The sequence below is a fragment of the Cryptomeria japonica genome, unplaced genomic scaffold (assembly GCF_030272615.1).
Source record: "Cryptomeria japonica unplaced genomic scaffold, Sugi_1.0 HiC_scaffold_157, whole genome shotgun sequence".
NCBI classification, from domain to species: Eukaryota; Viridiplantae; Streptophyta; class Pinopsida; order Cupressales; family Cupressaceae; genus Cryptomeria; species Cryptomeria japonica.
In genome coordinates this window covers 113,260-130,000 of record NW_026728979.1, presented here as the reverse complement: position 1 = coordinate 130,000, position 16,741 = coordinate 113,260, and the positions used below count along the sequence as shown (strand labels likewise).

The window sequence follows — 16,741 nt, the reverse complement described above, 5'->3', positions numbered from 1 at the left end:
AGGAATCGGGATGCGAGGCGAGGGATGCGGCGGGAAGGCCCCGACGGCTAAACGGAAGAGGCTGCAGGGCCGCCTCGGAATGGTCCAAGCATCGGATGCGATTGGGACGACTACCAGTGCCAACCCCTTATCCCGCGATGCGTCCGATACACAGATAGTTCCAAGGCGGCCGAGGAGCCTCACCGCATATCAATCGGGGTGCGAGGCGAGGGATGGGGCGGGAAGGCCCCAACGGCTAGACGGAAGAGGCTTCAGGGCCACCTCGGAATGGTCCAAGCATCGGACGCGCTTGGGGCGACTGCCAGTGCCAACCCCTTATCCCGCGATGCGTCCGATACACAGATGGTTCCAAGGCGGCCGAGGAGCCTCACCGCATAGCAATCGGGGGTGCGAGGCGAGGGATGGGGCGGGAAGGCCCCAACGGCTAGACGGAAGAGGCTTCAGGGCCGCCTAGGAATGGTCCAAGCATCGGACACGCTTGGGGCGACTACCAGTGACAGCCCCCTATCCCGCGATGCGTCCGATACGAAGATGGTTCCAAGGCGGCCGAGGAGCCTCACCGCATAGCAATCGGGGTGCGAGGTGGGGGATGCGGCGAGATGGCCCCAACGGCTAGACGGAAGAGGCCACAGGGCCGCGTCGGAATAGTCCAAGCATCGGACGCGCTTGGGGCGACTACCAGTGACAACCCCTTATCCCGCGATGCGTCCGATACGAAGATAGTTCCAAGGCGGCCGAGGAGCCTCACCGCATAGCAATCGGGGTGCGAGGTGGGGGATGCGGCGAGATGGCCCCAACGGCTAGACGGAAGAGGCTGCAGGGCCGCCTCGGAATAGTCCAAGCATCGGACGCGCTTGGGGCCACTACCAGTGACAACCCCTTATCCCGCGATGCGTCCGATACGAAGATAGTTCCAAGGCGGCCGAAGAGCCTCACCGCATAGCAATCGGGGTGCGAGGTGGGGGATGCGGCGAGATGGCCCCAACGGCTAGACGGAAGAGGCCACAGGGCCGCCTCGGAATAGTCCAAGCATCGGACGCGCTTGGGGCGACTACCAGTGACAACCCCTTATCCCGCGATGCGTCCGATACGAAGATAGTTCCCAGGCGGCCGAGGAGCCTCACCGCATAGCAATCGGGGTGCGAGGCGAGGGATGCGGCGAGATGGCCCCAAAGGCTAGACGGAAGAGGCTGCAGGGCTGCCTCGGAATAGTCCAAGCATCGGACGCGCTTGGGGCGACTACCACTGCCAACCCCTTATCCCGCGATGCGTCCGATACACAGATAGTTCCGAGGCGGCCGAGGAGGTGGGGGATGCAGCGAGATGGCCCCAACGGCTAGACGGAAGAGGCTGCAGGGCCGCCTCGGAATAGTCCAAGCATCGGACGCGCTTGGGGCGACTACCAGTGACAACCCCTTATCCCGCGATGCGTCCGATACACAGATAGTTCCGAGGCGGCCAAGGAGCCTCACCGCATAGCAATCGTGGTGCGAGGTGGGGGATGCGGCGAGATGGCCCCAACGGCTAGACGGAAGAGGCTGCAGGGCCGCCTCGGAATGGTCCAAGCATCGGATGCGCTTGGGGCGACTACCACTGCCAACCCCTTATCCCGCGATGCGTCCGATACACAGATAGTTCCAAGGCGGCCGAGGAGCCTCACAGCATAGCAATCAGGGTGCGAGGCGAGGGATGCGGCGAGAAAGCCCCAATGGCTAGAGGGAAGAGGCTTCAGGTCCGCCTCGGAATGGTCCAAGCATCGGACGCGCTTGGGGCGACTACCAGTGACAACCCCTTATCCCGCGACGCGTCCGATACACAGATAGTTCCAAGGCGGCCGAGGAGCCTCACCGCATAGCAATCGGGGTGCGAGGCGAGGGATGCGGCGAGAAGGACCCAACGGCTACACGGAAGAGGCTTCGGGGCCGCCTCGGAATGGTCCAAGCATCGGACGCGCTTGGGGCGACTACCAGTGACAACCCCTTATCCCGCGACGCGTCCGATACACAGATAGTTCCAAGGCGGCCGAGGAGCCTCACCGCATAGCAATCGGGGTGCGAGGCGAGGGATGCGGCGAGAAGGACCCAACGGCTAGACGGAAGAGGCTTCGGGGCCGCCTCGGAATGGTCCAAGCATCGGACGCGCTTGGGGCGACTACCAGTGACAACCCCTTATCCCGCGACGCGTCCGATACACAGATAGTTCCAAGGCGGCCGAGGAGCCTCACCGCATAGCAATCGGGGTGCGAGGCGAGGGATGCGGCGAGAAGGACCCAACGGCTAGACGGAAGAGGCTTCGGGTCCGCCTCGGAATGGTCCAAGCATCGGACGCGCTTGGGGCGACTACCAGTGACAACCCCTTATCCCGCGACGCGTCCGATACACAGATAGTTCCAAGGCGGCCGAGGAGCCTCACCGCATAGCAATCGGGGTGCGAGGCGAGGGATGCGGCGAGAAGGACCCAACGGCTAGACGGAAGAGGCTTCGGGTCCGCCTCGGAATGGTCCAAGCATCGGACGCGCTTGGGGCGACTACCAGTGACAACCCCTTATCCCGCGACGCGTCCGATACACAGATAGTTCCAAGGCGGCCGAGGAGCCTCACCGCATAGCAATCGGGGTGCGAGGCGAGGGATGCGGCGAGAAGGACCCAACGGCTAGACGGAAGAGGCTTCGGGTCCGCCTCGGAATGGTCCAAGCATCGGACGCGCTTGGGGCGACTACCAGTGACAACCCCTTATCCCGCGACGCGTCCGATACACAGATAGTTCCGAGGCGGCCGAGGAGCCTCACCGCATAGCAATCGGGGTGCGAGGCGAAGGATGCGGCGAGAAGGACCCAACGGCTAGACGGAAGAGGCTTCGGGTCCGCCTCGGAATGGTCCAAGCATCGGACGCGCTTGGGGCGACTACCAGTGACAACCCCTTATCCCGCGACGCGTCCGATACACAGATAGTTCCAAGGCGGCCGAGGAGCCTCACCGCATAGCAATCGGGGTGCGAGGCGAGGGATGCGGCGAGAAGGACCCAACGGCTAGACGGAAGAGGCTTCAGGGCCGCCTCGGAATGGTCCAAGCATCGAACGCGCTTGGGGCGACTACCAGTGACAACCCCTTATCCCGCGACGCGTCCGATACACAGATAGTTCCGAGGCGGCCGAGGAGCCTCACCGCATAGCAATCGGGGTGCGAGGCGAGGGATGCGGCGAGAAGGACCCAACGGCTAGACGGAAGAGGCTTCAGGGCCGCCTCGGAATGGTCCAAGCATCGGACGCGCTTGGGGCGACTACCAGTGACAACCCCTTATCCCGCGACGCGTCCGATACACAGATAGTTCCGAGGCGGCCGAGGAGCCTCACCGCATAGCAATCGGGGTGCGAGGCGAGGGATGCGGCGAGAAGGACCCAACGGCTAGACGGAAGAGGCTTCAGGGCCGCCTCGGAATGGTCCAAGCATCGGACGCGCTTGGGGCGACTACCAATGACAACCCCTTATCCCGCGACGCGTCCGATACACAGATAGTTCCGAGGCGGCCGAGGAGCCTCACCGCATAGCAATCGGGGTGCGAGGCGAGGGATGCGGCGAGAAGGACCCAACGGCTAGACGGAAGAGGCTTCAGGGCCGCCTCGGAATGGTCCAAGCATCGGACGCGCTTGGGGCGACTACCAGTGACAACCCCTTATCCCGCGACGCGTCCGATACACAGATAGTTCCGAGGCGGCCGAGGAGCCTCACCGCATAGCAATCGGGGTGCGAGGCGAGGGATGCGGCGAGAAGGACCCAACGGCTAGACGGAAGAGGCTTCAGGGCCGCCTCGGAATGGTCCAAGCATCGGACGCGCTTGGGGCGACTACCGTTGCCAACCCCTTATCCCGCGATGCGTCTGATACACAGATAGTTCCGAGGCGGCCGAGGAGCCTCACCGCATAGCAATCGGGTTGCGAGGCAGATTATTGGGAAGGGAACCCCCTGGGATGCGGCTCAAGCAGTGCCCAAAGGGACTGGAATGCGGAATCACATCGAGAGACCCAAATGCTATACGAGGGCTCAAATCGAATTATCGATTTGGCCACGACATGGACGCATCGGAACGACTACCTTTGCCGAACCACTCGCAATTGCATCCATACCGAAACCAATAGACATTTCCGTTAGAGCCCTCGCATAGCATTCGGGAATCTCGCATGCCCCTCTAAATCGACCAATGCTGGCGCTCAATGAAAATCCGAGCGCTACCACCGTTCGAGCGCCAGCATTGGTCGAGTTAGAGGGGCACGGGGGAGAATGCTCCAGTCAACACCTCCCCTATATAAGTTATTTGTCCGATTCTCGCACAACCGTAGTCTGCCTCGTCGAATCAAACAACGGTCCCAGATTCCGACTTCCGTTCCGTAGAGACCCAAAAGCTAGATGGAGGCTCGCAAGAAAGAGAGTCGGCGCATAGCAATCGGGTTTCTCGAACGTTTAGGGACCGAGCTCACTTGCGGATAGGGCAAAATCCGCCAAGCAACCCAAAAGCTAGACGGGGGCTCGAATCGAATCGCCTAGGCGGCCACAACAACGACGTGTTGGATCGACTACCAGTGCCAAACCATTCAGCAAGACTAGTCTGTGTCGAGGCCGGATAGAGATTCTCAGAGAGCGCCCGCATAGCATTTAGGAGACCTGCCGCGTCCCTCACACTCGACAAATGGTGGTGCACGTTTATAAATCCGAGCGATCCCAACCCTTTCAAGCACCAACATCGGTCGAGATAGAGGGGCACGGAGGGGGCTGCGTGAGACAACACAGTCCCCTATATAAGTTATTTGTCCGATTCTCACACATCCGAAGAATGGTCATCAAATCGGACAACAGCCCAAACTTCCGACTTCCGTCCCAGAAAGCCCAAGAGCTATCTAAAACGTTCATGGCCGGAACTCGATCGCGGCTATACCAGTCCGCCAAGCAACCCAAAAGCTAGACTGGAGCTCTAGTCGAATCACCTCTGTGGCCATTGCAAGGACGTGTTGGAGCGACTACCATTGCCGAACCATTCCGCAGGTCGAGTCCATACCAAGGCCGCATAGAGATTCACGATGAGCTCCTGCATAGCAATCAGGAGACTTGCCGTGTCCATCACAATCGATAAATCCTGGTGCAAGATTTTTGCATCCGAGCGCTCCAACCAGTCGAGCACCAGCATCAATCGACATAAACGGGCACGGGGGGAGGATGCTCGAGAACACTACCTCCCCTATATAAGTTATTTGTCCGATTCTCAAGCAGCCGAAGTCTGGTCATCGAATCGGGTCAAAGACCACAACTTCCGACTTTACCCACAATGCAAGTCATCGAATCGAACATCGGCCCCCGAGTCGGACTCCATGCGTATGTCAGGTCATCGGACCCAAATTCCGCCTTCCTGCGCATGGCGGGCCATCAATATCAACTCGGTCATCGGACCCAAACTCCGCCTTTTTGCGTATGGCACGCCTTCAAATCGGTCATCGGACCCAAATTCCGCCTTCCTGTGCATGGCGGGCCATCAACATCAACTCGGTCATCGGACCCAAATTCCGCCTTTCTGCGCATGGCACGCCATCAACTCGGTCATCGGACCCAAATTCCGCCTTCCTGCGCATGGCAGGTCATCGGACACAAATTCAGACCTCGCCAATATGCCTACGTATCGAATCGGTCATCGGACCCAACTTCCGACTTCATCCATACTGTAGGGTCTTTGAGGTTGGCGCGGTGCGCTCAACCCAGGGAGTCGACCCATCGAAGCATACACCTCCCCTATATAAGCTATTTGTCCGATTCCCACACCTGTGTAGTTTGCACCTCTGACCAGGACATCGACCCCAACTTCCGAACTCGACTGCAACGACGGCACCAGCGCCTTGGTGCGCACCTTGCGACGCACAGTCCCAACATTCGCCTTCCTGCACATGGCAGGTCATCGGACCCAAATTCCGACCTCGCGAGTATGCCTACATATCGAATCGGTCATCGGACCCAACTTCCGACTTCATCCATACCGTAGGGTCTTTGAGGTTGGCGCGGTGCGCTCAACCCGGGGAGTCGACCCAACGAAGCATACACCTCCCCTATATAAGCTATTTGTCCGATTCCCACACCTGTGTAGTTTGCACCTCCGATCAAGACATCGACCCCAACTTCCGAACTCGCCTCCAACGACCGAACCAGCGCCTTGGTGCGCACCTTGCAACGCACAGTGCCAACATTCGCCTTCCTGCACGTGGCAGGTCATCGGACCCAAATTCCGACCTCGCGAGTATGCCTACATATCGAATCGGTCATCGGACCCAACTTCCGACTTCATCCATACCGTAGGGTCTTTGAGGTTGGCGCGGTGCGCTCAACCCGGGGAGTCGACCCAACGAAGCATACACCTCCCCTATATAAGCTATTTGTCCGATTCCCACACCTGTGTAGCTTGCACCTCCGATCAGGACATCGACCCCAACTTCCGAACTCGACTAAAAAGACCGCACCAGCGCCTTGGTGTGCACCTTGCAACGCACAGTGTCAACATTCGCCTTCCTGCACATGGCAGGTCATCGGACCCAAATTCCGACCTCATGAGCATACCTACTAATCGAATCGGTCATCGGACCCAACTTCCGACTTCATCCATACCGTAGGGTCTTTGAGGTTGGCGCGGTGCGCTCAACCTGGGGAGTCGACCCATCGAAGCATACACCTCCCCTATATAAGCTATTTGTCCGATTCCGACACCTGTGTAGTTTGCACCTCCGCTCAGGACATCGACCCCAACTTCCGAACTCGCCTGCAACGACCGAACCAGCGCCTTGGTGCGCACCAAAAGTGCGCACTTTTGGAGGGCACTTTTCTGCGCTCCAAAGGTGCGCACTTTTGGAGGGCACTTTTTGGAGGGCACTTTTCTGCGCTCCAAAGGTGCGCACTTTTGGAGGGCACTTTTTGGAGGGCACTTTTCTGCGCTCCAAAGGTGCGCACTTTTGGAGGGCACTTTTTGGAGGGCACTTTTCTGCGCTCCAAAGGTGCGCACTTTTGGAGGGCACTTTTTGGAGGGCACTTTTCTGCGCTCCAAAGGTGCGCACTTTTGGAGGGCACTTTTTGGAGGGCACTTTTCTGCGCTCCAAAGGTGCGCACTTTTGGAGGGCACTTTTTGGAGGGCACTTTTCTGCGCTCCAAAGGTGCGCACTTTTGGAGGGCACTTTTTGGAGGGCACTTTTCTGCGCTCCAAAGGTGCGCACTTTTGGAGGGCACTTTTTGGAGGGCACTTTTCTGCGCTCCAAAGGTGCGCACTTTTGGAGGGCACTTTTTGGAGGGCACTTTTCTGCGCTCCAAAGGTGCGCACTTTTGGAGGGCACTTTTTGGAGGGCACTTTTCTGCGCTCCAAAGGTGCGCACTTTTGGAGGGCACTTTTGTGCACTCCAAAGGTGCGCACTTTTGGAGGGCACTTTTCCTGTGCTCCAAAGGTGCACACCTAGGTGAGCACCTTCGACCACACCTTGTAGCACACCAAACTCTGACTTTCGACTTCATCCGCAATGCAGGGTCTTTGAGGTTGGCGCAATGCGCACAACCAGGGGAGTCGACCCATCAAACCCAACACCTCCCCTATATAAGCTATTTGTCTGATTCTCATACATGCGTAGCCTGCAGGAGCAATTAGGACATCGACCCCAACTTTCGGCTTCTAAACGAAAACAAGGTCTTTGAGGTTGGTGTAATGCGAACAACTAGGGGAGTCAACCCATCAAACCCAACACCTCCCCTATATAAGCTATTTGTCTGATTCTCATACATGTGTAGTCTACAGGAGCAATTAGGACATCGACCCCAACTTTTGACTTCTTAACGAAAACAAGGTCTTTGAGGTTGACGTAATGCGCACAACCAGGGGAGTCGACCCATCAAACCCAACACCTCCCCTATATAAGCTATTTGTCCGATTCTCATACATGTGTAGCCTGCAGGAGCCATTAGGACATTGACCCCAACTTTTGACTTCTTAACGAAAACAAGGTCTTTGAGGTTGGCGTAATGCGCACAACCAAGGGAGTTGACCCATCAAACCCAACACCTCCCCTATATAAGCTATTTGTCTGATTCTCATACATGTGTAGCCTGCAACAACGATTAGGACATCCACCCCAACTTCTGAATTCGTCTGCGTTGACCGCACCAAAGGTGCACGCCTTGGTGCTCACCAAAATCCGACTTCCGACTTCTTCTGCTATGCGGGGTCTTTGAGGTTGGCGCAGTGCGCACAACCAGGGGAGTCAACCCACCGAATGCAACACCTCCCCTATATAAGCTATTTGTCTGATTCTCATACATGCGTAGACTGCAGCAATGATTAGGACATCCACCCCAACTTTTGACTTCTTAAACAAGACAGGGTCTTTGAAGTTGGTGCAGTGCACACAACCAGGGGAGTCGACCCATCAAACGCAACACCTCCCCTATATAAAGCTATTTGTCCGATTCTCATACGTGTAGTCTGCAGCAGCGATTAGGACATCGACCCCAACTTCCGAATTCGTTTGCATTGACCGCACCAAAGGTGCACGCCTTGGTGTGCACCCTGGAGTGCACTTTGGTGCTCACCTCGGTGCACACTTTGGTGTGCACCTCGGTGTGCACCAAAGGTGCGCACCTTGGAGCGCACCAAAGGTGTACACTTTGGAGCGCACCACATAGGGTCTTTGAGAGGTTGGCGCAGTGCGCACACCAAGGTGGGTGTTGAGGTGCGTGCCGAGGTGGGTGGGTGCTAGGGTGCGCTCCATGGTGGGTGCCAGGGTGGGTGCGTGCTAGGGTGGATTCCAAAGAGGGTCATAGGGTGGGTGCCAAGGTGGGTTGGTGATATAGTGGGTTCAAAGGTGGGTACTAGGGTGGGTTCCAAGGTGGGTCACAAGTTGGGTGCCAGGATGCGTGGGTGTTAGGTTGGGTGCCAAGGTGGGCTCCTGCGTGGGTGGGTGCTAGGGTGGGTTTCAAGGTGGACGCGAGGGCGGGTGCCAAGGTGGGTAACAAGTTGGGTGTTAGGATGGGTGAGTGCTAGAGTGGGTGCCAAGGTGGGTGGGTGCTAAGGTGGATGCCAAGGTGGTTCACAGGGTGGGTGGGTTCTAGGGTGAGTTCCAAGGTGGGTCACAGGTTCAGTGCTAGGGTGGGTGTCAAGGCGGGTGTCGAGGTGCCTGGGTGCTAGGGTGTGGATGCCAATGTGGGTCATAGGGTGGGTACTAGGGTGGGCTGCAATGTGGGTGCCAAGGTGGGTAACATGCTCGGTGGGTTCTAAATTGGGTGCCAGGGTGGGTGTGCACCCACCTTGCCCGAGGTGGGTGCCAAGGTGCCAGTGTGGGTGGGTGCTAAGGTGGATGCCAAGGTGGGTGAGAAGGTGGGTGATAGGTTGAGTGGTAGGATGGGTGGGTGCCAAGATGGGTCACAGGGTGGGTGCAAGGGTGGGTAGGTGCTAGGGTTGGTGTCAGGGTGGGTGGGTGCTAGGTTGGGTTCCAAGGTGGGTGCGAGGGTGAGTGTCAAGGTGGGTCACAGGTTAGGTGCTAGGATGGGTGAGTGCTAGGGTGCAAAGGTGCCAGGGTGGGTGCTAGGATGGGTCGATGCTAGGGTGAGTGGCAAGGTGGGTCCACAAGTGTCAAGGTGGGTGCCGAGGTGGGTGCCAAGTCGGCGACTGCTATGGTGGATGCCAAGGTGGGTCACGGGGTGGGTGCCAAGTTGCTAGGTTGGGTTCCAAGGTGGGTGCCAACGTGGGTGCTAGGGTGCGTGGGTTAAAGGGTGTGTCACAACGTGGGTGCCAGGATGGGTGCGCACCCACACTGGCCAAGACGGGTGCGGGTGCAAGGTTGGGTTCCAAGCCCGGTCACAGGCTGGGTGCTAGGATGGGTGGGTGCCAAGGTGGGCACCAGGGTGGGTGCACCCACCCTGGCCAAGGTGGGTCACGGGGTGGGTCCTAGGGTGGGTAACGGGGTGGGTACTAAGGTGCGTGCCAAGGTGGGTCATAGGGTGGGTGCCAAGGTGGGCACCAGGGTGGGTGTGCACCAACCCTAGCCAGGGTAGGTCACGGGGTGGTTGTCGGGGTGGGCGTCAAGGAGCCAAGGTGGGTGGCAAGTAGCCAAGTTGCGTGCCAAGGTGGGTGTCGGGGTGGGTGCCAAGGATCCAAGGTGGGTGCCAAGGAACCAAGGTGGGTGTCTGGGTGGGTGCCGAGGTGGGAGCCAGGGTGGGTCCCAAGGTGAGTGCAAAGGTGGGTGCCAGGGTCAAGGTGAGTGCCAATGTGGGTTCCAAGGTGCCAGGGTCAGGGTGAGTGCCAATGTGGGTTCAAAGGTGCTAAGTTGGGTGCGAGGTTGGGTGCGAGGGTGGGTGGGTGCCAAGGTGTGCTAGGTGGAAGCCCGGGTGGGTCGGCATCCCATGGGTGTCGAGTTGGGTGCCTGATGGGTGCTTCTTGTCAAGTTTTAGTCGTCGGGACTCATTTCGAGCCTTAGAGGTCGTTTCTTGTCCGGTTGCCCTGTCTTCGACCTGGGAACCCAATTTTGGTCCTCGGGTCCCATTTTTTTTTGTCTCGCATCCCACTTTTGGCCTGTGGCCTTTTCGGGGTCGATTCTCGTTTTGGGCATCAGAGCATGTTTCTTCTCCTAAAACCCAATATTTGTTTATTAAGTCTCGGAACACATTTTTGTTCTCGTGGACCCATCATGGGTCTTGGAACGCATTTGTGGTCCTTGGGTCCCATTTTGCATCCCGAAACTTGTGTTTTGGTGCTTGATCCCTATTTTGGGTGCCCACCTTGCACCAAGTGCGCACCCGGGGCAAACCGAGCGCCTTGGTGCACCGGGGCAAGATCGAGCGTGCACCCGAGGCGCCCCGAACATGCACCAAGGTGCACTCGGCCCACATGTGAGCGCAGGTCGTTGCGCCCGAGGTGGTGTGTGGGCACCGCGTTGCAGACGGGACACTGCACGCACACGACGCCCCCTCCAGGTGCACGCACGTAGGCCGGGCCGGGTGCACACCCGACGCCCTAGCAAGGTGCGCGCACCCGGGCAGGGCTCACACTTGGCGAACGGGGCGCACTTCGCGAGGGAGGGTGTGCACCTCGACGGGGGTGGGTGGCCGGGGTGGATTCGCACGTGGGTCGCGGTTTGCTAAGTACACACTGCGACAAGCTCATAACGGGTGCGATCATACCAGCATTAGTGCACCGGATCCCATCAGAACTCCGCAGTTAAGCGCGCTTGGGCCGGAGTAGTACTGGGATGGGTGACCTCCCGGGAAGTCCCGGTGTTGCACCCTTTTTTAGTTTTTCGCCGGGCGTCGCAATGCTATTTGAATAAACCTTTTGCCCGTTTGCGTTCTCGTCGGGGCCGGGCCGGGCCGGGGTGCGCTGCCCGCACTACCGCGCGCGCCGGGGCGACACCGAGCGCGCACCCGAGGCACCCCGAGCACACAGGCCACGGTGCAACCCGGGCGTTGTGCGCGCACCCCGGTGCGCCCGAGGTGCTGCGCGCGCACCCAGGTGAAATCGGTGTGCACCTCGGCCAGTGCGCGCTCGGTCGAGTCGCGCACGTTGGCCAAGGTGCACGGTGATGTTTCTTACTCTAAGGTTCCGCACCAGACGCCCGGGACAGGTGAGCGAAGCTGGGCGGGGCCGGGTGCGCGGCCGGGGCAGGTGCACGCAGCTGGAGAGAGCTTTGGAGCACACTTCGGAGCGCACCAATGATGCGCTCCATTCAAAAGTTTCCTGAAAAGGCAAAAAAAGTTGAGATTATAGAATTTCCCACTTGAGAGATTGTAAAAAAAAAAAATTTAAAATGAAGGAAACGCGGGTGCCAAGGTGTGCGCAGCCCAGCCAAGGTGTGCGCACCAAGGCGCCCACCCTGGCGAAGGTGCACGCAAGGTGCGCACCCGAGGCAAACCGGACAATTAACCCAACTTTCGACTTCGCGCGCACCTTGGAGCGCACTTCGGAGCGCTCCTTGGTGCGCACCAATCTTGGGCACCTCGGAGTGCACCATGGCGCCCACCAAGGTGCGCACCCGGGGCAAACCGAGCTCCGACTTCGTGCGCACCTTGGAGCGCACGAAAGGTGCGCACCATGGCGCCCACCAAGGTGCGCAGCCCAGCCAAGGCGTGCGCATCAAGGTGCGCACCCTGGCGAAGGTGCGCACCCGGGGCAAACCGAGCTCCGACTTCGTGCGCACCTTGGAGCGCACAAAAGGTGCGCAACCCAGCCAAGGTGTGCGCACCCCGGTCAAACCGAGCTCCGAATCGTGCGCACCAGAGGTGCACGCCATCGTGCGCACCTTGGAGCACACTTCGGAGCCCTCCTTGGTGCGCGCCGATGTTGCGCACCTCGGAGCGCACCCGGGGAAAACAATGCAATTAACCCGACTTTCGACTTCGTGGGCACCTCGGAGCGCTCTCGGGTTCGCACCTCGGAGCACACCGAGGTGCGCACCTTTGATGCGCTGCCTTCACCAATTTCCAGAAAAGGCAAGAAAACATTGAGAAGGTGTGCGCACCGAGGTGCCCACCCTGGCGAAGGTGCACGCGAGGTGCGCACCCGGGGCAAACCGGGCTCCGACTTCGTGCACGCCGCACCTTGGAGCACACTTCGGAGCGCTCCTTGGTGCGCACCAGGGCGCGCAACCCAGCCGAGGTGCCCACCCCGGCGAAGGTGCACGCGAGGTGCGCACCCGGGGCAAACCGGGCTCCGACTTCGTGCACGCCATGGTGCCCACCGCGGCGAAGGTGCACGCGAGGTGCGCACCCGGGGCAAACCGGGCTCCGACTTCGTGCACGCCGCACCTTGGAGCACACTTCGGAGCGCTCCTTGGTGCGCACCATGGTGCCCACCAGGGCGCGCAACCCCGCCGAAGGTGCACGCGAGGTGCGCACCCGGGGCAAACCGGGCTCCGACTTCGTGCACGCCGCACCTTGGAGCACACTTCGGAGCGCTCCTTGGTGCGCACCATGGTGCCCACCAGGGCGCGCAACCCCGCCGAAGGTGCACGCGAGGTGCGCACCCGGGGCAAACCGGGCTCCGACTTCGTGCACGCCATGGTGCGCACCGCGGCGAAGGTGCGCACCCGGGGCAAACCGGGCTCCGACTTCGTGCACGCCGCACCTTGGAGCACACTTCGGAGCGCTCCTTGGTGCGCACCAGGGCGCGCAACCCAGCCGAGGTGCCCACCCCGGCGAAGGTGCACGCGAGGTGCGTACCCGGGGCAAACCGGGCTCCGACTTCGTGCACGCCGCACCTTGGAGCACACTTCGGAGCGCTCCTTGGTGCGCACCATGGTGCCCACCAGGCCGCGCAACCCAGCCAAGGTGTGCGCACCAAGGTGCACGCGAGGTGCGCACCCGGGGCAAACCGGGGTCCGACTTCGTGCACGCCGCACCTTGGAGCACACATCGGGGCGCTCCCGGGTTCGCACCGGCGTTGCGCACCGTGGTGGGCACCTCGGAGCACACCAAGGTGGGCAGCGAGGTGCGCACCTTTGATGCGATGCCTTCACTAATTTCCATAAAAGGCAAAAAAAAAACGAGATTTTAAAATTTCCGTTTTGAAAGATAGTGAGAAAAAGGGAATGCTGGTGCCATCTTGAGCCCGCCCTGGTGCGCAGCCCAGCCAAGGTGTGCGCACCAAGGTGCCCACCCTGGCGAAGGTGCGCGCCCGGGCAATTAATCCAACTTCCAACTTCGCGCGCGCCAGGGTGGGAGCGCACCCAACAACCGGGCCTGGGAAGAGCCAATGCGAGAAACCCCACCAAACGCTCTGACAAAAAAAGAGGGGGCGCTCCAGTAACCCCGCTTCGGAGCGCACCCTGGGCAAACCCAGCCAAGGTGCCCACCCCGGCCAAGGTGCAGGCGAGGTGCGCACCCGGGGCAAACCGGGCTCCGACAACGTGCACGCCGCACCTTGGAGCACACTTCGTAGCGCTCCCGGGTGCGCACCTCAGAGCACACCAAGGTGGGCAGCGAGGTGCGCACCTTTGATGCGCTGCCTTCACTAATTTCCAGAAAAGGCAAAAAAAAAAGGAGATTTTAAAATTTCCGTTTTGAAAGATAGTGAAAAAAACGGAACGCGCGTGCCATCTTGAGCCCGCCCTGGTGCGCAGCCCAGGTAAGGTGCCCACCCTGGCAAAGGTGCGCACCCGGGCAATTAACCCTACTTCCGACTTCGTGCGCGCCAGGGTGGCAACCGGGCCTCGGAAGAGCCAATGCGAGAAACCCCACCAAACGCTCCGACAAAAAAAGAGGCGGCGCTCCAATAACCCCGCTTCGGAGCGCAGCCGGGGCAAACCCAGCCAAGGTGCCCACCCCGACGAAGGTGCACGCGAGGTGCGCACCCGGGGCAAACCGGGCTCCGACAACGTGCACGCAGCACCTTGGAGCACACTTCGAAGCACTCCCGGGTGCCCACCGGCGTTGCGCACCGTGGTGGGCAGCGAGGTGCGCACCTTTGATGCGCTGCCTTCACTAATTTCCAGAAAAAGGCAAAAAAAAATGAGATTTTAAAATTTCCGTTTTGAAAGATAGTGAAAAAAAAGGAACGCGGGTGCCATCTTGAGCCCGCCCTGGTGCGCAGCCCAGGCAAGGCATGCGCACCAAGGTGCCCACCCGAGGTGCACACCCGGGGCAAACCGGGCTCCGACTTCGTGCAGGCCGCACCTTGGAGCACACTTCGGAGCGCTCCTTGGTGCGCACCATGGTGCCCACCAGGGCGCACCCGAGGCAAACCGGGCTCCGACTTCGTGCACGCCGCACCTTGGAGCACACATCGGAGCGCTCCCAGGTTCGCACCAGCGTTGCGCACCTTTGATGCGCTGCCTTCACTAATTTCCAGAAAAGGCAAAAAAAAACGATATTTTAAAATTTCCGTTCTGAAAGATAGTGAAAAAAACGGAACGCGGGTGCCATCTTGAGCCCTTCCTGATGCGCAGCCCAGGCAAGTTGTGCGCACCAAGGTGCCCACCCTGGCGGAGGTGCGCGCCCGGGGCAAACCGGGCTCCGACTTCGTGCACTGCATGGTGCCCACCAAGGCGCGCAACCCAGCCAAGGTGCCCACCGCAGCGAAGGTGCACGCGAGGTGCGCACCCGAGGTGCACACCCGGGGCAAACCGGGCTCCGACTTCGTGCACGCCGCACCTTGGAGCACACTTCAGAGCGCTCCTTGGTACGCACCAGGGCGCGCAACCCAGCCAAGGTGCTCACCCCGGCGAAGGTGCACGCGAGGTGCGCACCCGGGGCAAACCGGGCTCGGACTTCGTGCACGCCGCACCTTGGAGCACACATCGGAGCGCTCCCGGGTTCGCACCAGCATTGCGCACCTTTGATGCGCTGCCTTCACTAATTTCCAGAAAAGGCAAAAAAAAGAAAAAAATGAGATTTTAAAATTTCCGTTTTGAAAGATAGTGAAAAAAACGGAACGCGGGTGCCATCTTGAGCCCGCCCTGGTGTGCAGCCCAGGCAAGTTGTGCGCACCAAGGCACCCACCCTGGCCAAGGTGGGTCACGGGGTGGGTCCTAGGGTGGGTAACGGGGTGGGTACTAAGGTGCGTGCCAAGGTGGGTCATAGGGTGGGTGCCAAGGTGGGCACCAGGGTGGGTGTGCACCAACCCTAGCCAGGGTAGGTCACGGGGTGGTTGTCGGGGTGGGCGTCAAGGAGCCAAGGTGGGTGGCAAGTAGCCAAGTTGCGTGCCAAGGTGGGTGTCGGGGTGGGTGCCAAGGATCCAAGGTGGGTGCCAAGGAACCAAGGTGGGTGTCTGGGTGGGTGCCGAGGTGGGAGCCAGGGTGGGTCCCAAGGTGAGTGCAAAGGTGGGTGCCAGGGTCAAGGTGAGTGCCAATGTGGGTTCCAAGGTGCCAGGGTCAGGGTGAGTGCCAATGTGGGTTCAAAGGTGCTAAGTTGGGTGCGAGGTTGGGTGCGAGGGTGGGTGGGTGCCAAGGTGTGCTAGGTGGAAGCCCGGGTGGGTCGGCATCCCATGGGTGTCGAGTTGGGTGCCTGATGGGTGCTTCTTGTCAAGTTTTAGTCGTCGGGACTCATTTCGAGCCTTAGAGGTCGTTTCTTGTCCGGTTGCCCTGTCTTCGACCTGGGAACCCAATTTTGGTCCTCGGGTCCCATTTTTTTTTGTCTCGCATCCCACTTTTGGCCTGTGGCCTTTTCGGGGTCGATTCTCGTTTTGGGCATCAGAGCATGTTTCTTCTCCTAAAACCCAATATTTGTTTATTAAGTCTCGGAACACATTTTTGTTCTCGTGGACCCATCATGGGTCTTGGAACGCATTTGTGGTCCTTGGGTCCCATTTTGCATCCCGAAACTTGTGTTTTGGTGCTTGATCCCTATTTTGGGTGCCCACCTTGCACCAAGTGCGCACCCGGGGCAAACCGAGCGCCTTGGTGCACCGGGGCAAGATCGAGCGTGCACCCGAGGCGCCCCGAACATGCACCAAGGTGCACTCGGCCCACATGTGAGCGCAGGTCGTTGCGCCCGAGGTGGTGTGTGGGCACCGCGTTGCAGACGGGACACTGCACGCACACGACGCCCCCTACAGGTGCACGCACGTAGGCCGGGCCGGGTGCACACCCGACGCCCTAGCAAGGTGCGCGCACCCGGGCAGGGCTCACACTTGGCGAACGGGGCGCACTTCGCGAGGGAGGGTGTGCACCTCGACGGGGGTGGGTGGCCGGGGTGGATTCGCACGTGGGTCGCGGTTTGCTAAGTACACACTGCGACAAGCTCATAAC

At 59.9% G+C, this 16,741-nt stretch overlaps 1 non-coding gene across 1 annotated transcript; it reads left to right on the top strand.

Annotated features, from left to right (window-relative positions):
- The first annotated feature begins 11,169 nt into the window (after positions 1-11,169).
- LOC131866928 (5S ribosomal RNA) lies at positions 11,170-11,288 on the top strand. The gene has a single exon (XR_009365527.1). It is a non-coding gene; the product is annotated as a 5S ribosomal RNA (ribosomal RNA).
- Positions 11,289-16,741: the final 5,453 nt, after the last annotated feature.